Source organism: Schistocerca gregaria, chromosome 1 (assembly GCF_023897955.1).
Source record: "Schistocerca gregaria isolate iqSchGreg1 chromosome 1, iqSchGreg1.2, whole genome shotgun sequence".
Lineage (NCBI taxonomy): Eukaryota > Metazoa > Arthropoda > Insecta > Orthoptera > Acrididae > Schistocerca > Schistocerca gregaria.
Genome location: NC_064920.1, coordinates 1,180,475,001 through 1,180,498,397, shown reverse-complemented (window position 1 = coordinate 1,180,498,397; position 23,397 = coordinate 1,180,475,001). Strand labels below are relative to the sequence as shown.

Below are 23,397 nucleotides of genomic sequence, written 5' to 3'. Positions count from 1 at the left end.
TAGAGATTGTACTTAATGGAGTTAGAAGTTACACTGTTTGCTTGCTGTTCAACGGTTTTTTATCACACGAACAGGGAATTCGACGTTTTGCTGTTCGACTGCCACGACACGTTAATGGTGAAGCTGTAGCCAAATCCTCGGCTGGCGCGGTTCCCAGCTGCTGGAAGGGCAGCCTAATACAGCTGCAGGGCAAGTACACGAACCACTAAGGCGGTTCGCTAGCTGCGAGGCTGCAGCGTAAATTCACCGTGATAATCGAATGTGACTGTACTCGGTAGGGCGTGATCCACGTTTCTCGGGAAGGACGCTTCACTGAGCTAACAATAAACGCGGAGGAATACGTTGAGCAATTTTTTAATCTTTTATTTCTTTTTTGAATCATATGTCTTCAGACTGGTTTGGAGTGGCCCGCCAGGAATTCTTCTCCTTTGCCGACCTTTCAATCTCGATGTAGCACATTCGGTATGCGTCCTTGCTGGGTGCATTCTAATCTCTGTCCTCCTCTACAATTTCTATTCTAGACAGCTCCCTCTAGTACCTTGAGAGGTATCCTGTCCCTTCCTTTTGTCAGTGTTTTCCTCTCCGATTCTGTGTATAAAATACTCGTTCCTTATCTTATCACCCAACCAAATATTTGACATTCATCTGGAGCACCAAATCTCAAATGTTTCGACTCCCTTCTGTTCCCCTTTCACCACCGTCCATGATTCTCTGCCATATAATGCTGTCCTCCAGATGTACATTCTCAGACATTTCTTCCTCAAATTAAGACCTGTGCTTGGTACTAGTAGACTTCTCTTGGTCAGGAATGCGCAGGAATGCCCTTTTTGTCTGAGGTAGTTCCATTCGAAAGATCCTGTAATTCTTCTTCACTTTCATTGAGGATACCAATGTCATCAGCGAATCTTATCATTGATACCCTTTCACATTGAATTTTAATCCCAATACTGAACCTTTGTGTTATTTTCGCTATTGCTCCGATGCACAGATTGAACAGTAGTAGTAAAAAATCCGAACACTTCGATCTAGGTTTTCCAGTTTTATTGTTCCATCTTGGTTCTTCTACGTAATGTATACTGCCGTCTTTCGCTATAGTTTACCCCTATTTTTCCCAGAATTATCAGTATCTTGCACTATTTGACATAGTGGAACACTTTTTCCAGGTCGACACATCCTATGAACGTGTCTTGATTTAGCTTCAGTCTTTCTTCCACAATCAGCCGCAACGTCAGAACGGCTCCTGTGGTGCCTTTACCTTTCCTAAAGGCAAACATCGTCGTCTAACAGATCATTAATTTTCTTTTCCATTCTTCTGTATGTAATTTTTGTTTAGCTGGCTGTGCGATATTTCTCGCACTCGTCGGCTATTGCTATCTTGGGAACTGTGTGGACGACATTTTCCCGAATGTCTGATGATACATCGCCAGTCTGATTCATTCCACACACCAACATGAATAATAATTTTGTTGCCAGTTCTCCCAATGATTTTAGCAATTGCGATGTAATGTTATACATCCCTTTTGCATCATTTGATCTTAAGTCTTCCTGTTGTTGTTATTGTTGTGGTCTTCAGTCCCCAAACTGGTTTGATGCTGCTCTCCATGCTACTCTATCCTGTGCAAGCTCCTTCATCTCCCAGTACCTACTGCAACCTACATCCTTTTGAATCTGCTTAGTGTAGTCATCTATTAGTCTCCCTTAACGGTGCCCTCCAATAGGAAATTGGTGATCCCTTGATGCCTCAGAACATGTCAAGTTGTGCCACAAACTTCTCTTCTCCCCAATCCGATTCAATACTTCCTCATTAGTTATGTGATGTACCCATCTAATCTTCAGCATCCTTCTGTAGCACCACATTTCGAAAGCTTCTATTGTCTTCTTGTCCAAACTATTTATCGTCCATGTTTCACTTCCATACATGGCTACACTCCATACAAATAGCTTCAGAAACGACTTCCTGACACCAATCCGATTCAATACTTCCTCATTAGTTATGTGATCTACTCATCTAATCTTCAGCATCCTTCTGTAGCACCACATTTCGAAAGCTTCTATTCTCTTCGTGTCCAAACTATTTGTCGTCCATGTTTCACTTCCATACATGGCTACACTCCATACAAATAGCTTCAGAAACGACTTCCTGACACTTAAATCTATACTCGATGTTAACAAATTTCTCTTCTTCAGAAACGCTTTCCTTGCCATTGTCAGCCTACATTTTATATCCTCTCTACTTCGAGCATCATCAGTTATTTTGGCCCCCAAATAGCAAAATTCCTTTACTACTTTAAGTGTCTCACTTCCTAATCTAATTCACTCAGCATCACCCGACTTAATTCGACTACATTCCATTATCCTCGTTTTGCTTTTGTTGATGGTCATCTTATATCCTCCTTTCAAGACACTATCCATTCCGTTCAAATGCTCTTCCAAGTCCTTTGCTGTCTCTGACAGAATTACGATGTCATCAGCTAACCTCAAAGTTTTTATTTCTTCTCCATGGACTTTAATACCTACTCCGTATATTTCTTTTGTTTCCTTCGCTGCTTGCTGAATATACAGATTGAATAATATCGGGGAGAGACTACAGCCCTGTCTCACTCCCTTCCCAACCACTGCTTCCCTTTCATGTCCCTCGACTCTTATAACTGCCATCTGGTTTCTGTACAAATTGTAAATAGCCTTTCGCTCCCTGTATTTTACCCCTGCCACCTTAAGAATTTGAAAGAGCGTATTGCAGTCAACATTGTCAAAAGCTTTCTCTAAGTCTACAAATGCTAGAAACGTCGTTTTGCCCGTCCTTAATCTAGCTTCTAAGATAAGTCGTAGGGACAGTATTGCCTCACGTGTTCCAAAATTTCTACGGAATTCAAACTGATCTTCCCCGAGGTCGGCTTCTTCGAGTTTTCCATTCGTCTGTAAAGAATTCGCGTTAGTATTTTTCAGCTGTGACTTATTAAACTGATTGTTCGGTAATTTTCACATCTGTCAACACCTGCTTTCTTTGGGATTATAATTATTATATTCTTCCTGAAGTCTGAGGGTATTTCGCCTGTCTCATACACCTTGCTCACCAGCTGGTAGAGTTTTGTCAGGACTGGCTCTCCCAAGGCCGTCCGTAGTTCCAATGGAATGTTGTCTACTCCGGGGGCCTTGTTTCGACTCAGGTCTTTCAGTGCTCTGTCAAACTCCTCACGCAGTATCCTATCCCCCGTTTCATCTTCATCTACATCCTTTTCCATTTCCATAATATTGTCCTTAAGTACATCGCCCTTGTATAGACCCCCTATATACTCCTTCCACCTTCCTGCTTTCCCTTCTTTGGTTAGAACTGGCTTTCCATCTGAGCTCTTAATATTCATACATGTGGTCCTCTTTTCTCAAAAGGTCTCTTTAATTTTCCTGTAGGCAGTATGTATCTTACCCGTAGTGAGATAAACCTCTACATCCTTACATTTGTCCTCTAGCTATCCCTGCTTAGCCATTTTGCACTTCCTGTCGATGTCATTTTTTAGACGTTTGTATTCCTTTTTGCCTGCTTCATTTACTGCATTTTTATATTTTCTCCTTTCATCAATTAAATTCAATATTTCTTCTGTTACCCAAGGATTTCTACTAGCCCTCGTCTTTTTACTTAATTGATCCTCTGCTGCCTTCACTACTTCATCCCTCAAAGCTACCAATTCTTCTTCTATTGTATTTCTTTCCACCATTCCTGTCAATTGCTCCCTTATGCTCTCCCTGAAACTCCGTACAACCTCTGGTTCTTTTAGTTTATCCAGGTCCCATCTCCTTAAATTCCCACCTTTTTGCAGCTTCTTCAGTTTTAATCTACAGGTCATAACCAACAGATTGTGGTCAGAGCCCACATCTGCCCCTGGAAATGTCTTACAATTTAAAACCTGGTTCCTAAATCTCTGTCGTACCATTATATAATCTATCTGAAACCTGTCAGTATCTCCAGGCTTCTTCCATGTATACAGCCTTCTTTTATGATTCTTGAACCAAGTGTTGGATATGATTAAGTTGTGCTCTGTGCAAAATTCTACCAGGCGGCTTCCTCTTTTATTTCTTTGCCCCAGTTTATATTCACCTGATACGTTTCCTTCTCTCCCTTTTCCTACTGCCGAATTCCAGTCACCCATGACTATTAAATTTTCGTCACTCTTCACTATCTGAATAATTTGTTTTATTTGATCATACATTTCTTCAATTTCTTCGTCATCTGCAGAGCTAGTTGGCATATAAACTTGTACTACTGTAGTAGGTGTGGGCTTCGTATCTATCTTGGCCACAATAATGCGTTCACTATGTTGTTTGTAGTAGCTTACCCGCATTCCTATTTTCCTATTCATTATTAAACCTACTCCTGCATTACCCCTATTTGATTTTGTATTTATAACCCTGTATTCACCTGACCAGAAGTCTTGTTCCTCCTGCCACCGAACTTCACTAATTCCCACTATATCTAACTTTAGCCTATCCATTTCCCTTTTTAAATTTTCTAACCTACCTGCCCGATTAAGGGATCTGACATTCCACGCTCCGATCCGTAGAACTCCAGTTTTCTTTCTCCTGATAACGACGTCCTCTTGAGTAGTCCCCGCCCGGGGATCCGAATGGGGGACTATTTTACCTCCGGAATATTTTACCCAAGAGGACGCCATCATCATTTGATCATGCAATAAAGCTGCATGCCCTCGGGAAAAATTACGGTTGTAGTTTCCCCTTTCTTTCAGCCGTTCGCAGTACCAGCACAGCAAGGCTGTTTTGGTTATTGTTACAAGGCCAGATGAGTCAATCATCCAGACTGTTGCCCCTGCAACTACTGAAAGGGCTTCTGCCCCTCTTCAGGAACCACACGTTTGTCTGGCCTCTCAACAGATACCCCTCCGTTGTGGTTGCACCTACGGTACGTCTATCTGTATCGCTGAGGCACGCAAGCCTCCCCACCAGCACGGTCTATCAGCTCGGAGACCATGGCTGCGGTTACCCTTGACGCTGTATCACAGATAGGACCGCCTGCAATGGTGTTCTCAGCGACGAACTTGGGTGCACTAATGGCAAAAAGTCATTTTTTTCGTATGAATCCAGTTTCTGTTTACAGCATCATGAAGGTCGCATCCGTGTTTGGCGACATTGCGATGAACGCACATTGGAAGCGTGTATTCGCCATAGCCATACTGGCGTATCACCCGGCGTGATGGTATGGGGTGCCTTTGGTTACACGTCTCGGTCACCTCTTGTTCGCATTGACGGCACTCTGAACAGTGGACGTTACATTTCAGACGTGTTATGACTCGTGGCTCTACCCTTCATTCGATACCTGTGAAACCCTACATTTCAGCAGAATAAAGCACGGCAGCATGTTGCAAGTCCAGTATGGGCCTTTCTGGATTCAGAAAATGTTCGACTGCTGCCCTGGCCAGCACATTCTCCAGATCTCTCACCAATTGAAAACGTCTGGTAAACGGTGGCCGAGCAACTGGCTCATCACAACACGCCAGTCACTACTCTTGATGAACTGTGGTATCGTGTTGAAGCTGCATGGCAGCTGTACATGTACATGCCATCCAAGTTCTGTTTGACTCAACGCCCAGGCGTATCTAGGCCGTTAGTACGGCCAGAGGTAGTTGTTCTGGGTACTGATTGTGTGAAAATTAATCACATGTCAGTTCTAGTGTAATATACTTGTCCAATGAATACCCGTTTATCACCTACATTTCTTCTTGGTGTAGCAATTTTAATGTCCAGGTGTGAAATTTCATGTTGGGCATCCGGGCTACAGTCTGTACAGCAAAGAAAGAGTCCTGGCAATAGAAGAGAGCTCGGCGCGGCTGCGTTACGCGTCTACCACCGTAACGCTATTTTGCCTACGTCTCAATGGCGAGGCCTCATGCTGCCGCAGCTGTATAGACGTGCACCGTTCACAGGCACGTAGCTTAGGCGCCGCCAGCGGCCGTTTGCGCTTAGCAGTCCAAAACTGGCAACACTGCTACCAGGTGTCAAAGTTTGCCGTTGGAAGTATAGATCTCCGTGGCTTCAGCAGCTCATATTCCATCTACGGCAATAATTTTTTTTCATTGTTCGAACGATGCTTGCAAAATTCTCTTTGCACGTTGTGGGAGGTTTGTGGATTCAGTCACTTCATTCAAATGTATCATACATTAAATACACATTTGTAACTTTTTATAGCGAGTAATGCTCTGACAATTACTCATGAACTATAGACAGTGGTAAGTTCCACGTCGGAAGAATCATAGACTCTGTATTATTTTTCAAACTAACAGCACCAACTTTGACGTGCAAAGTAGTTGATTTTTATGTGTTTCACACGCAGTGTTTGTTCAACACCTCGCACCATCTGACGTTTTCATTTCCGGTCATTTGATATTGAACTAAACATTTTGTTTCAGATCCTTACAGTATATAATTTTGAGTCGTACGACAGCATTAAAAATGACACTGGTTTTTACATTATTCTTTCCGTCTAATTACCTTTCATCTGATTCCTAAGCTTTCTCTGATAAATGATGAACTTTTATTCCATTTCTGGTCTGGTGACCTTTACTGCTCACAAAAGCAGCATTTATGCTGCGAAGCTTTCTCTGATAAATTATGAACTTTCAATATACCTGAGGCAACGGCCTTGGCGCAGTGGATACACCGGTTCCCGTCAGATCACCGAAGTTAAGCGCTGTCGGGCGTGGCCAGCAGTTGGATAGGTAACCATCCGGGTCGCCATGCGCTGTTGCCCCTTTCCGGGATGCACTCAGCATCGTAATCCCAATTTAGGAGCTACTTGACAGAATAGTAGCGGCTCCGGTCAAAGAAAACCATCATAACGACCGGGAGAGCGGTGTGCTGAACACACGCCCCTCCTATCCGTGCCCGTCTTTGGCTCATCGAAGTCACATCAGCTCTCTGTTTGCCCAGCCTGCTACGGTACCTTAATTGGCGTCAGTGAAGGTACTTCAAATATGCTAGGGTACCTTTCCCTTAATGAGTGTAAGGTTTGGTAACAGGCAGAACTATACAGCTGCTATTCAAAATGACGAACACCTTGTGTAGAATCTCTCCCGATATGCTTTTTGACGGCATTGCAGTCATACTTGGTCTTCTATACTTACACCTATCTCGTACTCCGCGACACACCATACCGTATGCGACAGAGGGTAGAAAGTACCACCAACCTCCCTTCCTAATCGGTTCCCGATGGTAACCGGGAAGAAAGTTTGTTTGGTGTCCTTCGTATGAGCCAAAATAACGAGATGTGCAAGTTGGAGGAAGTAGTACGTTCCGAGACTGATTCGGGAACATGGGCTCTTGGGAGTAAGTCTCTCTTTCCTCTAACCTCTTGCACTCCAATTCGTAGAGCATTTTAGTGGTACTCTCACGCTCACTAAACGAATACAGGAGGAATCGTGTAGTTGTGCACTGGATCTTTTCTATGTTTCGCGTAGATTTAATTTGGCAAGAGTCCCGGAATGGTGAGCAGTAGTCAAGAATTGTTCGAATAAGACTTCTGTAAGAGACGTCTTAGAACTCTTCCAATAAGTCTCAGTCTGGCATCGACCTTCCCCATGGCAAAATGTATCAAACCATTCAATCTTATATCATTCCCACAGATTTGAGGATTGTTACTGATTACAGTCACTGATTGCACATCGAGCAGTCGATCCTATCGTATACTTACATATTGGAACGTCGCCTGTATTTATGCAGAGGTGCAGCTACCAATCATAACACCAGCCACTGATCATGCGCAAGTCTCTCTGTATTTTGTAGCGAATTTGTAACGATGTCACCTTCCTGGACCCAATTGCCTTGTCTGTAATTGGCAGAAAATCTTACTGACTTTGTCTGTGAAATCATTTATATGAATGGTGAATAATAAATGAGGGAAATTATTATTAAATTACGAAAATTATTACTCACGCAATAAAGAATAAAAGTCACCATTTAATGAGATAATGAAGAAACTACCATAGATCTTTCAGATGACACGCCAAAGGTCTGATTTGCACAAACCAATGCTGGGATGATGTACAGGTGGACAAAATAAAACTAAAGCTAAAATCTTCCTGGATGTTAGGTCGTGTCATGTTACATTTCAATTTCTTCTGCACGATCGACGATTCAACCCCACTGCAGCTATCTTCTTCGGCACCCGCTAGTGTTCACAGTGTTGACTAGCGTTCACGGTTAGCTGAAAGTGAACACCAAAAGATCCTGAAGCAAATCCGAACACAGAGGTCGAAACATAATCATGTAGAAGAAATAGAAATGTAACATGAGACGGCCTAACAACCTAGAAGATTTTATCTTAAGATACAACGGCCCTGCATACTTACGTTGAATGAAACTGGTCTGCACAACACTTCTTGCACCGTAAGGCTGTGTGGATGGTCCCGGCGGAATTGGAGTCCTCCCTCGGGCATGGGTGTGTGTGTTTGTCATTAGTATAATTTAGGTTAAGCAGTGTGTAAGCTTAGGGATTGATGACCTTAGCAGTTAAGTCCCATAAGGTTTCACACCCATTTTTTTGCACCGTAAGGTAGGCAACCCAGCGTCCATCATATGAAACTATGACGGTTGATATAAGTTGGGTTGCCTATCTTAAGGTGTCTGACTAATTTTCAGAGGTCAGTTTTACTTTGCCCACTCCGTAGATAAAACCCACGTCATCGTAGCGTACAAGCAACAGTATAAGGTAATGTTAGCTATACGTTGCCTACGTCGAATGAGTATAGAGTCTCGTGCAGTTTACAACTCGAGCAACTTTTTTAGTCTTGGCGCTCTTTCCTCCTGGCTTAGACAGGAACTTAAAATCTTTCTAATTTCATTAAAGTCATTTACATTGTGACTTTCTGACATGGCAACATGGGAAGAACAATTTTTGTGTGTCTTGAACAACAGACGCGACCTGCGCTTCTCGCTGCTATTAAGAACGACATTCAGAGTCCAGCCAAGATGCCACTTCTCGAGAAGAAGTGGAAATCGAGCAGCAGAATGCTGAAGAGAGAGGCGAGGAGAAACAGTGGAGCAGGTGGCGACCGATTTGCCCAGTTTATCACTGCGCTATCTCCCACTCTAGAAGCGCCCGCTGCTCACGGCTTTATCTTTTCAATTTCTCTGCCTCTTCCGGGGCTTTACTCGCCGATTACAATCGATATCGAAGGGACGTCGCAGCCCTGCAGCCCTTCTCGCGGCACCGCACTTAGGTTCGACGAGAAATGTCAATAGCACTGCAGTTCCTGCGGAGTGGTTCTCAGTCTTCCGTCCTCGCACAGAGCATAATTGTGACGGGAGCAAAGTAGACACTAGACGCAAAATTAGCGAATTTAATCGCCGTCAGTTAGTGTGTGCTAGGCAAGGGGATACTTTCATATATCATGTCCTATCGGGACAGGGATTCTCACATCACTCAAGTAGGGACCTACCGCGAATCATCTTCCATAGCAACAAAGGCTTAAAATAACAGAGGTCGCTCTCACAGCCGCGATTGTGCCTCGTAACAGAGGATGAACCAAATGTCTAGAAGATCAAACGTCGGGCTGCTTTCTTGTGACATGCTAACCTCTATCCGCTGAAAGCCTAAAAAAACTGCACGCTGTTTTTCTCGCTGTGGTTCAGTTTAGTTTCTCTATGGTTGTAACAGGAGTGGTTTGTGGGATTACAGGGAGGAGACTGCAACGGTCATCGGTATGTAACAGGACTAAAGCAATTGTTTTACGCAAAATAAATTCTAATGAATTATATTCAGAAATGCTTGGCAACATATCTGTCAGTCATGTTCGAACACGGAGATACGTATTGTATATGGTTAGCTAATATTGTCTCTCGGTATTAAGAGCACTAACAACAATTGTTGCAAATGAGTGCTTTGGCATTGTAAAAATGGAAAGTTAATCTTATTCTTACGAACTGCTAAGAATGTCACTTTGGGTGTGAAGACCATAAACGGGTTTAGAAAAGAGCCACTCGTCCCACTGATGCTGTTTTGGATGTGTTACATTATTCCATGAACTCTCGGGATTGCAGCACAATGTCGACTTCTAGCCACGATATTTCGGCTGAAAACCATTCAGCCATCTTCAGGTGAGTGTGCAGCACTAAACACTCACCTGAAGATGGTTGGACTGTTGTCAGCCGAAATATCGTGCAAGAAGTCTAGGTCATCCGGCTGCAATCTCGAAACCGTAGAATACTCTTTACGCAGGGAAAATTTCAAGAATCGCATGCGTTCCATTACTACAAACCCGGTTAAAAGAATCGTGTCACACGTTGTTCCCATGGCTTGCAGAGACCAAAGGATAGCACATTACATAAATTATTTCCATCTCAAAAAAAGAGAGTTGGTGTCACCTAGAGAACAAACAGTTCTGTATTATCCCAATCACCATCCGTAATAAGGACTTTTCGTCACAGTGAGTATTACTTGTAGCAGCGACTGCTGAGAATATAACTGCAAACAGAGATGAATACAGTGACGAACACACAGAAGACAGGGAATTATGGCCGGCCGCGATGGCCGAGCTGTTCTAGGCGCTGAATTCAGGACTCGCTCTACTGCTATGGTCGCAGGTTCGAATCCTGCCTCTGGCATGGATGAGTGTGATGTCCTTAGGTTAGTTGGGTTTAAGTTGTTCTAAGTTATAGCGGACTGATAGTGCTCAGAGCCATTTGAACAGGGAATTATGTACGCAAGCAGACCTAACGTTTCAAGACAACCTGCCGTTCGAAGAGACAGACTAGACAACGCTTGTGGAGAAAATTGTTTTACTAGCAGTGAGCTTCTGTCTGGACCGGAGAATCAAGTACATTAGCTGTAAGAGATGACAAAGAAGGAAATAAGGATGGAATCATTCACAGTCCTCAGATCAGACACTTTGTTATTGTTGAAAACGTTACACAAATAGAAGTTAGTGGATATGTAATACAAATTTAGGCAAGTACCAGTACTAGAAATGCCGTTTACGCTTCTGAATACAAGGGAATATATCAGCTGTACTACATGATAGTGAGAAAGAGATTCAGGAATCAGATATTTGGTAGCAGGGTGGACCTACATCTACATATCTACATGACTACTCTGCAATTCACATTTCAGTGCTTGGCAGAGGGTTCATCGAACCACAATCATACTATCTCTCTACTATTCCACTCCCGAACAGCGAGCGGGAAAAACGAACACCTAAACCTTTCTGTTCGAGCTCTGATTTCTCTTATTTTATTTTGATGATCATTCCTACCTATGTAGGTTGGGCTCAACAAAATATTTTCGCATTCGGAAGAGAAAGTTGTTGACTGAAATTTCGTAAAAAGGTCTCGCCGCGACGGAAACCGTCTATGCTGTAATGACTTCCATCACAACTCGTGTATCATATCTGCCACACTCTCTCCCCTATAACGTGATAATACAAAACGAGCTGCCCTTTTTTGCACCCTTTCGATGTCCTCCGTCAATCCCACCTGGTAAGGACCCCACACCGCGCAGCAATATTCTAACAGAGGACGAACGAGTGTAGTGTAAGCTGTCTCTTTAGTGGACTTGTTGCATCTTCTAAGTGTCCTGCCAATGAAACGCAACCTTTGGCTCGCCTTCCCGACAATATTATCTATGTGGTCCTTCCAACTGAAGTTGTTCGTAATTTTAACACCCAGGTACTTAGTTGCACTGACAGCCTTGAGAATTGTACTATTTATCGAGTAATCGAATTCTAACGGATTTCTTTTAAAAGAAGGCTCAAATCTTCATTTAGTAATGATAAAGATAAGTGGGGAACAATTAACTTGGAAAGAAATTGGTGCTGAAGTGTGAGGAACTTCGTTTGAATTTCTCTGACCCTGAAATACTACAATAATGAATGTCACGATAGGTATATCAATTCAAGAGGAATGGAAATCCGAAAAACAGCAGTCGATGGAGTTGGACAGACAAATATCTCTACTATGTAGGTATCTGTGGAGAACCGTTGAGTAACAGAAGTAGTGCTTCAACTGCTCTTCGAAAAACGAAAGCATAACTATTCAAGAACAGAAAAGAATATGATATATGACACTTACGAATCAAATACACAGGAAGAGCAGAGAACCTAAATACATATGGCTATAAAAAATAAGGAGCAAGTGAAAATGAAATGCTCGTCGAAAAGACAGATCCAGTAATTAAAGAGTCAAAATCAGTTTCGGCGAAATTAAAAGCAAAGGCGTCAACTTTAAGAGTGCAAACCGGATTCCATTGTCAAATGCAGAGGAGGAACAAGTGCACTAAAGGCCTCTATCGTAGTGGTAAACTGTGTGCTGTCGTAGAAGAATGGGAGCCGAACTGGAAAGTGTAGGGAATCCATTCTTAAAACTCTGACGGTTTTGGAAGACTTGCGGTCCAATAAGGTAGATGGTATAGGTAACATGTTTCTGGAATTTGTAAGATCATTATGGTAAGTGGCAGCCAAATGACTGTTCACAATGGTGAGCTGAACCTACTGTGTGGTTCAGCTGCCCCTACCGATTTCGTTTTATGCAACCCGTAATTCGACATCTGGTTTTCAAAAACCACGCGCAAGATTTCCATATTATCTCGCTCACAACGCGCGCGCTATTAGTCCTGGAGGATACATGAACAGGGCCTTTCTGTACGAAATTTAATGTAAAATTTTGTACTGGGGTACGTTTTCGCTAGACGCCTTAGTACAGTGATTTCGTTTGTTGCTCAACGGTTTTTCATATTTACTTTCATGTTGTTGTTGTTGTTGTCTTCAGTCCTGAGACTGGTTTGATGCAGCTCTCCATGCTACTCTATCCTGTGCAAGCTGCTTCATCTCCCAGTACCTACTGCAACCTACATCCTTCTGAATCTGCTTAGTGTACTCATCTCTCGGTCTCCCTCTACGATTTTTACCCTCCACGCTGCCCTCCAATGCTAAATTTGTGATCCCTTGATGCCTCAAAACATGTCCTACCAACCGATCCCTTCTTCTAATCAAGTTGTGCCACAAACTTCTCTTCTCCCCAATCCTATTCAATACCTCCTCATTAGTTACGTGCTCTATCCACCTTATCTTCAGTATTCTTCTGTAGCACCACATTTCGAAAGCTTCTATTCTCTTCTTGTCCAAACTAGTTATCGTCCATGTTCCTCTTCCATACATGGCTACACTCCAAACAAATACTTTCAGAAACGACTTCCTGATACATAAATCTATATTCGATGTTAACAAATTTCTCTTCTTCAGAAACGCTTTCCTTGCCATTGCCAGTCTACATTTTATATCCTCTCTACTTCGACCATCATCAGTTATTTTACTTCCTAAATAGCAAAACTCCTTTACTACTTTAAGTGTCTCATTTCCTAATCTAATTCCCTCAGCATCACCCGATATTTACTTTCATAGTGGAGATATTTGTCGAATTTCACGGATAGCACTTTCTAGGATGTTCATTCTTCTTGAACTGAAATGCCTTCTGTCGTGTACATTGTCGTAATACTTAGTTATTGAAGGAAAATGCACACATAGCCCCCCACTTAACCCTCCTACTTTCCCGATCAGGATTTGTAGTAAGTTGTTCATGGCACCCCCCCCCCCCCCCCCCCCGTCAACCCCCTACCACTGCACAAAATGTTTCGACTGCACGATTTATTTTGCTCTTCATTGGCTTTCCATATGATGCTACAGCCTTAGTAGAGTACTTACAAATTATAAATTGTAGTTGTAAATTTCATGCAGAAAGGTCCTGTCCATTTTTTTCTGTAGGACAGTTTGTGAGACTAAAAAACTCTCGCACATATATTTGAAGGTCAGATATAGAACTGTGGGTTGTATAAAACGACGTTGGTAGGGGCACCCTGTTCGAGACTGAAGACGTACCCCCAACAGTTTTTCAAAGACCACCATGTAGACAATCCCAAAGAAATAAAACGCACATAATTGCAAGGGCTACACGATGTAGTCACATTAATGTGACCGGCACCTACATTCGATGTCAGTGGACAATAACCACTAACTGACGGAAGGTCTCTGTTCAGCAGAGGATCAAGTAGGTAAAAAGACGAGGGCTAGTAGAAATCCTTGGGGAACAGAAGAAGTATTGAAGGTAATTGATGAAAGGAGAAAATATAAAAATGCAGTAAATGAAGCAGGCAAAAAGGAATACAAACGTCTCAAAAATAAGCAGGGATGGCTAGAACACAAATGTAAGGATGTAGAGGCTTATCTCACGAAGGGGAAGATAGATAGTGCCTACAGGAAAATTAAAGATACCTTTGGAGAAAAGAGAAGCATCTGTATGAACAACAAGAGCTCATATGGAAAACCAGTCCTAAGCAACGAGGGGAAAGCAGAAAGATGGAAGGAGTAGACAGAGACTCTATACAAGGGCGAGGTTCTTGAGGACAATATGGAAGTGGAAGAGGATGTAGATGAAGGTGAAATGGGACATATGACGCTGCGTGAAGAGTTTGACGGAGCACTGAAAGACCTAAATCGAAACAAGGCCCCGAGAATAGACAACATTCCATTAGAACTCCCTTGGGAGAGCCAGCCCTGACATAACTCTACCATCTGGTGAGCAAAATGTATGAGACAGGCGAAATACCCCCAGACTTCAAGAAGAATATAACAATTTGAATCTGAAAGAAAGCAGGCGTTAACAGATGTGAAACCTACCGAACTATCAGTTTAATAAGTCACAGCTGCAAAATACTAACGCGAATTCTTTACAGACGAATGGAAAACCTGGAAGAAGGTGACCTCGGGAAAGACCAGTTTGGATTCCGTAGAAATGTTGGAACACGTGTGGAATACCGACCATCCGACTTATCTTAGAAGAAAGGTTAAGGAAAGGCAAACCTACGTTTTTAGCATTTCTAGGCTTAGAGAAAGCTTTAGACAATACTGTCTGGAATACTCTCTTCCAAATTCTAACGGTGGCAGGGGTAAAATTCAGGTAGCGAAAGGCTATTTACAATTTGTACAGAAACCAGATGGCAGTTATAAGAGTCTAGGGGCACGAAAGGAAAGCAGCAGTTGTGAAGGGAGTGAGACAGGGTTGTAGACTCTCCCCTGTGTTATTCAATCTGTATATTGAGCAAGCAGTAAAGGAGACAAAAGAAAAATTCGGAGTAGGTATTAAAATCCATGGCGAAGAATTAAAACTTTGAGGTTCGCCGATGACATTGTAATTCTATCAAAGACAGCAAAGGACTTGGAAGAGAAGTTGAATGGAATGGACAGTGTCTTGAAAGGAGGATATAAAATGGACGTCAACAAAAGGAAAACGAGGATACTGGAATGTAGTAGAATGAAGTCGGATGATTCTAAGGGAATTAGAAAGGGGAATGAGACACTTAAAGTAGTAAAGGAGTTTTGCTATATGGGGAGAAAATTAACTGATGATGGTCGAAGCAGAGAGGATATAAAATGTAGACTGGCAATGGCAAGGAAAGCGTTTCTGAAGAAGAGAAGTTTGTTAACATCGAGTATAGATTTAAGTGTCAGGAAGTCGTTTCTGAAAGTATTTGTATGAAGTGTAGCCATCTATGGATGTGAAACATGGACGATAAATAGTTTGGACAAGAAGAGATTACAAGCTTTCGAAATGTGGTGCTACAGAAGAATGCTGAAGATTAGATGGGTAGATCACATAACTAACGAGGAAGTATTGAATAGAATTGGGGAGAAGAGGATTTTCTAGCAAAACTTTACAAGAAGAAGGGACCGGTTGTTAGGAAATGTTCTGAGGCATCAAGGGATCACAAATTTAGTATTCGAGGGCAGCGTGGAGGGTAAAAATAGTAGAGGGAGACCAAGAGATGAATACACTAAACAGATTCAAAAGGATGTAGGTTGCAATAAGTACTGGGAGATGAAGCAGCTTGCACAGGATAGAGTGGCATGGAGAGCTGCATCAAACGAGTCTCAGGACTGAAGACCACAACAACAACAGACGGGATGTCGTAGCACTAGAAGTGGAGGGTACATAAAACGTGTCGGATTGGCGGAAAACAGTGCAGCCGTTGTTGTATTGGGGAAACGGAGCAATATATATGACGACCAAAACGTCGTGACGATTCTCTTTCGGACCAAGGATGGATGCATTTCGGAAACGTCCAAGTGATTAAACAGCGTGCCGCTGCGGTTGAAGTACACGGTGCATGGCAAAATAGGGCATCCAAAACCGGCGCCGAGGCAACTTTTGTGCACCACAGTGCTGTGAAGAAGTGAACGACGGCTGTGGACGTGTGTACGGGCGAAGAGACCTGCAACTGGACGTCCAGATCAATCAAGGCGCTTCCAACAGTGCCTCCTTAACGACCGCCCAGCGTACGCTGGCTGTGGGCCTCCGCGGCAGGCATATGATTCGTGCACCGCTACCGACTGCTGTTCATCTGCGACGAGGGCTGCAATTTGCACATCTGTGCCGCAACTTTAAGTCCATTGAGTGGCGACATGTGACATTTTCAGATTAATCACGTTTTATGCTCCATTGGATTGAAATCGATCTCCTTGCCACAATCGTCGATAGATCCAGGCCACAGGAAGGAAAATTATGGTCGGTGGGAGTGTTTTCGTGACATTAAGTAAGCGATCTCGTCATTACAGAATGCGCAATGGATCAATATATGTGTGCATCTATTCTTGAGTACAATGTCCACCCCTGCATGCAGTTCGTTTTTCCTCGCCACTGTGGCATGTACCACCAGGACAATGCAACCAGTCTCAGACGGTGCAGTATTTGTGCGCAGTTCGAAGAGCACCAGGATCAGTTTACCATACACCACTGGCCACTAAACTGCCCGGATTCAAACCCAGTCGACAACCTACTGGAACTCGTCGACTGGGCTGTTCGTGCCATGGATCCTCAAGTGAGACATATAGCGCAGCTGGCGACTACAGTCTTCACCGAATCTCTTCCTACGCGTCTCGCAGCGGTCAGCACTCCAAAAGGTTGTTATTGAGGCTTTTAACAGGTGATCACATGAACCAGAGTCGGCGGTGTGTTATATAATCGGCTTTGCAGCTCATACATTCAATATGTTGACAAAAGTAATGCACAGAAGAATGGTAAAAATTTTGACTATCTGTTAGATTATTAGATTTCTTAAACAAACTATAAAGGTCCTAGAAATGTAATTCTGACGTTACACTTGACATTGAAGGAGAACTTAAGAAAAATCAAGACACGTTCATTGCATTTGCCGACCTGCAAAAAATTTGAAATGGTGTAAGATGTTTGAATTTCTCATTAAAATGGGTTTAAGACTTAAAGACAGCTAATAATCAATGTGTACAAGAACCGAGAAGGATGAATGGCTAACAAGAGCTATGATTAAAAATCGTAAGACGATAATACAGTTTTTCTCCCCTACAGTGAAGAAGAAATGAGGTATAGGAAGTTATATTCAGGAGCAGTATTAATATTCAGGCTGAAACGATATTGATAACAACGTTAAGTGATGACATTGTTCTCGCAGTCAGAGTCAGGAAAAACTGCAGGACGAGTCGAATGAAGTGAACGTTCTAACAAGCTCAAAATGTGGACTGAGACTATACTGATGAAGTGGGGAGTATCAGATACGAGCTTAATAATAAACGTATCAAAATTGGTAATCAGGAAGTAGACGAAGTGAAAGAATTCTTCTACATTCGAAGTAAAGTCACTCATGATTGACCTAAAAAGGTGCACGTAAGAAAACATTAGTGCCGAAAAAGAGGCCATTAATCGCTATAAGAAGTCTACTGGTGTAAAGCACTGGCGGTAATTTGACTACAAAATTTCTGAGAATGTCTGTTTCGTGCACAACATAGAACAGAAGGGAATCATGAACTGAGAGAAAACTGAAGTGCTATACAAGAATGTTGAAATTTAGGTAGCAGGACTTTATCTAATAACTTTAATTGACTCCATCAACGTTAATAATACAACAAATACACGCTTCTCCTAAATAATACGCCGACAGAATCATACTTTCCATACGGCGACGTGATCCAGCAATGTATGAGAGGTATTCGTAAAAGTAAGATGCGATCGGGCGCGAAATGGAAACCATAGTGAAACTCTAATGAAACTTCATACAGATGTGTTGGACGAAGTCTCTAGTATACCCGCCGATTGTGTCACGTCACTATGTTCAGTTCTCAGTGCACAGGGAGCACGTAAAGATGCATAGAAAACAGTGCCTTCCGCCAAGTATGAGTTCCTCGTGAGATATTTAGCCTGATGACATGCAGCCCACATAATACAACTGTCATACGTTTCTTTCTTCAAGACAATTCTCGCTTAAATTTTGCAGGGGCTATGAAGATACTCCTGCAATGATTTTGGTGGGAAGTGTTTGATCACCCACAAGACAGCCGGTAATTCGCTTCCCCTGAGTTCCCACTACTCACGTGAACCAGTGTCTACGAAGAAAACGTTCTGGCACAGACGAGCTGTAGATCAGCATAGAGAACGTCAGGAAGCAGATTCATCTGGCTTCTATGACGAGAGTATTCGAAAGTTGATACAACACTACGAAAATTTTTTAAGTCGGAGAGACGTGGCTGGAACGTGTAGTTATCTGCTGCAAATAATTTTTTTTTTCACACCAGTTTCCATTTCCCGACCGATCGGACCTTGCTTTAGAATAATCCCTATAATCCCTGTATATGTAACTGATGTGTTTCTTATATCTCAATACAAGTGGTTGTACAGAGTACATGAATTAGCGTGATACAAGCACATATTCGCAGAATGCTATGCAGAGGTGGCGGCGAGCCGCTACGAGGCGGCGAGTCTATCACCAAAGCACATAGCTTGAAATGGGTATATCGTCGGGTGAACGTGAAACCAGGTTCTTTCTTCAGTATTCTAGAAGACTCGTAGTGCATTTAGATCTTCCTGTAGCGTGAGAAGTGCTCGGGACGTAACTTCGTAAACAAGTCCTCGCAGGATTGCTCACCAATATATCAATGCAACAATGACATCACAAAATATTACTTCCGGTTTATTAATCCATAAAGTTGTATAGCATTCAGCTGCTGAGAACTTTTCCGGATTGTATGACCGTGGTCCATGGAACTCTTCAGTCCCTGACGTATCGACCAAGACTACGTTAGACATCTTCGGAAACGTCAGGGATTGAAGAGTTCCATGGACCACGGCCATAAAACTTGGAAAAATTCTCAGCAGCTGAAACATCCGGTAGTGAAAGCCTTCATTGTCTGTATAGCTTTCAGTTAATTGCAAACTAACGGGAAGTTAGAAAGAGACTTGGTTAAGATTAATTATTACTTTATAACTTCGTGACTGACATAGGTATTTAGACTCGTTGACGCATGCAAGCAGTGGTGAGGCATGGCTGGTTGGATCCGCTAATGAACTGCATAGCGCAGTTCCAAACAATTCCACTTTCTAGTTTTTAAATACGGTCAAAATAGCCAACTGGCAGTGCTTTGATATTTCTAGTGTTGTCACTGTGAGAGTCATAGACACATCTGCAATTCATAATTCTGCTAGATATTGCTTTCGATTACATTCCGACTAACGTTGTAAATTTTCTTCGTTATTGAGTTTTTACACTTAAGAATTTTGGATGTAAGCTGATTGACGGCCATCTTGTTAAGGCGCTCATGGAAAAGCTGTTGCTTGAGGTCAACGGCTACCACGTGCTCATGCAAAGTTGACGAAAATGGTTTGTCTTTACAAAAGCCACGTAGTCGTGTATTGCGAATTACGAGACGGCTTCGCTCTTCGACAGCAAACGCCATCTTCATTATTAGTCACAGCAACCTTATTTTGGTGGCTAATCAACTCCCTCGGTGGTTACCGTTTTAAAAGATTCCAAACAGGCTAATTAAATTACGTAACAGCGATGGCGGCGCATCGTAGTGCAGTGAAGACAGTAGATATTGCGTTGTCGCTCGAAGAGGCTGCAATAGGTCGTAATTATGTTGGAATGTAGTCTATGCTAGCAGATAAGTAGCAAGGCAACACCCACTCAAGTTACTGACACTGTGTAGGAGTAAGCCTAATCCCTTCAGGTTCAGTTAAAGTTATTAAATCAATTTAGTAACAATGATACTGAAACATATAATTTATAACAAAACCTCCAACCTAAGTAAGTTCCACAATGGTAAGACGTGGTTCTTTTTTCACAGAACTGACAAAGTAAGGAATATGTAGGAAACACTAACGAAGTCTGGATGATATGACACATATTAAGACACCAGGGAATGATTGGGACAGTATTTAAGGGAACTGTAGAACACAAAAACTGTAATATAAAACAGAGATTGGAACATATCCAACGGATAATTAAAGACGTCGAGTATAAGTGCTACTCCGAGATGAATGGGTTGGCACAGGAGAGAAAACAATGGCAAGTTGCAGCAAACCAATGAGGAAAAAAACAATAGCGTGGACCTGCAGCTTTAAGCCAGCGTCTCGTGTAATTTATTATTTACTATTATTTTGAGAGTTGTTTACAGTTCTTTAGGCCGTTTCTCTCTCTCTCTCTCTTTCTCTCTCTCTCTCTCTCTCTCTCTCTCTCTCTCTCTCTCTCTCTCTCTCTCTCTTCCTCATAGCCCCTTCCTCTTTTTCTCTTTTATGGAAATTGCCAAAACACTTTTTTTCCGACCATCGTTCATCCCCTAATCCTCATCACACGCCCTCATCTCTGTAAACGTTTTTCCACCTCGTCACTGATATACGTAACAGATTTCATTCGCTTCCTGATTTAATTATTTGGGTTCTCCTCTCGTCTTGAGTCCTCGCGTTTTATTACTATTAAGATCTAAATTAGAAGTAGATATGACTGACTAAAGCTTAAATATCTTATAGATATGTTTGCCATAACTGATGCGCTGCGATGTATAACTTGAAGTGCACCAGACTTGAAGTACCACTGATTACATTTTTAGATGCAAAGCCTATGGATTAGTTACTTAAATTCAAAACATAATAATTGTACTAATAATAAAAAGTAAACTAGCGCATCGTAAACCAGCAGTGAATGAATATACTGCAACCGCCGTATCAGATGTAATGTGTGCTATTTTATGGAGACTGGGTACAATATCGCAGGACAACACAGTGACTGTCTTACAATAGATAACGTCGTAAACACAGTTTTTACATCTACACCAGTCTGCTTGAAGTCACTTGGCGGGGTCTGGCTGAGGGTAGTTCTCGTACCACTAACTGACCCCCTCCTACCTGTTCCACTCGCGAATAGTGGGTCATTTCGCGAGACGTAAGTGGGAGGGAGTAATACTTAGTCCAATTCTTCCTGGAATGTACTCACTCCGAATTTCAATAGCAAACGACGACGCCTCCCTTGCAGCGTTCGCCAATCCTGCGACGAAACGCGGCATTATTTGTTGGAACATCCCTTCTACTCGTATTAGTCCCAGACAGATGAGCAATACTCGAGGATCAGTCGGACAAGTGGTTTGCAAGCCTCTTTTTTCGTGGATGAGCTACATTTCCTTAATATTCTTCCTATGAACCTCACACTCGCATTTGCTTTTCCTTTCATGTGATCATACCAATTACGGCCGTTCCAGGTGGTTACTCCTAAATGTTTCCGGTAGATACTCTTTTCAACAATGGTGTGATTGTACGTCTCTAATGAATGCGCGAAGTGTTACACTTATTTACTTTCAAGAGCATCTGCCGGTCCGAACTGTCAGTCTCTATACCGTTCCTCAGTCCTCTGCAGTCCTTTGCAAATCGTTACAGCCTTCTCATCATCTTCGAACACATTTCTTCCGACATTCTCTACTAGATCATATACAGGGTGAGTCACCTAACGTTACCGCTGGATATATTTCGTAAACCACATCAAATACTGACGAATCGATTCCACAGACCAAACGTGAGGAGAGGGGCTAGTGTAATTGGTTAATACAAACCATAAAAAATGCACGGAAGTATGTTTTTAACACAAACCTACGTTTTTTTTAAATGGAACCCCGTTTTGTTAGCACATCTGAACATATAAACAAATACGTTATCAGTGCCGTTTGTTGCATTGTAAAATGTTAATTACATAAGGAGAAATTGTAACCTAAAGTTGACGCTTGAGTACCACTTCTCCGCTGTTCGATCGTGTGTATCAGAGAGCACCGAATTACGTAGGGATCCAAAGGGAACAGTGATGGACCTTAGGTACAGAAGAGAATGGAACAGCACATTACGCCCACATGCTAACACCTTTTTATTGGTCTTTTTCACTGACGCACATGTACATTACCATGAGGCGTGAGGTACACGTACACACGTGTTTTCCGTTTTCAATTACGAAGTGGAATAGAGTGTGTCCCGACATTTCAGGCCAATAGATGTTCAATGTGGTGGCCATCATTTGCTGCACACAATTGCAATCTCTGGCGTAATGAATGTCGTACACGCCGCAGTACACCTGATGTAATGTCGCCGCAGGCTGCCACAATACGTTGTTTCATATCCTCTGGGGTTGTAGGCACATCACGGTACACATTCTCCTTTAACGTACCCCACAGAAAGAAGTCCAGAGGTGTAAGATCAGGAGAACGGGCTGGCCAATTTATGCGTCCTCCACGTCCTATGAAACTCCCGTCGAACATCCTGTCAAGGGTCAACCTAGTGTTAATTGCGGAATGTGCAGGTGCACCATCATGCTGATACCACATACGTCGACGCGTTTCCAGTGGGACATTTTCGAGCAACGTTAGCAGATCATTCTGTAGAAACGCGATGTATGTTGCAGCTGTTTGGGCCCCTGCATTGAAGTGAGGACCAATGAGGTGGTCGCCGGTCGCTGTCGCTCTACCTGTCTGAGCCAGCGAGGATTGTCCACGGACCAGACACCAAAGAGCTCGGCTAGAGACACCTAAGGGTACATTTCGGATTCAGACGCGAAAGCGCACGGTGAGTCCTTAGGCAGCTAGGAAGTGAAACGATTTACGAAATTTAGCGTTGTGTGCCATCGCGGGACATAATCTCCGAGCGGTGAGCAGCAGGACGCCTGGTGTGAACTTCAACTTTTCGCATAGTTCAAAAATAGTTCAAATGGCTCTGAGCACTAAGGGACTTAACATCTTAGGTCATCAGTCCCCTAGAACTTAGAACTACTTAAACCTAACTAACCTAAGGACACCACACACATCCATGCCCGAGGCAGGATTCGAACCTGCGACCGTAGCAGTCCGTGGTTTGTGAAACCCGCTTCTTCGGTAAACAGGTAGAACTGCAACGCATTCTCTGTTAATGCCCATTGACAGAATTGCACTCGATGATTAACGTCACCACCATGTAATTGCTGATGTAGCGACACATGAAACGGGTGAAAGCGGTGACGATGCAGTATGCGCATGACACTACTTTGACTCAGTCCACCGTCTCTCGCAGTGTCCCGTGTACTCAAGTGTGGGT

At 42.8% G+C, this 23,397-nt stretch overlaps 1 pseudogene; it reads left to right on the top strand.

The window, feature by feature from the left end:
- The first annotated feature begins 6,639 nt into the window (after positions 1–6,639).
- LOC126290627 (5S ribosomal RNA) lies at positions 6,640–6,757 on the top strand (annotated as a pseudogene).
- The last annotated feature ends 16,640 nt before the right edge of the window (positions 6,758–23,397 follow it).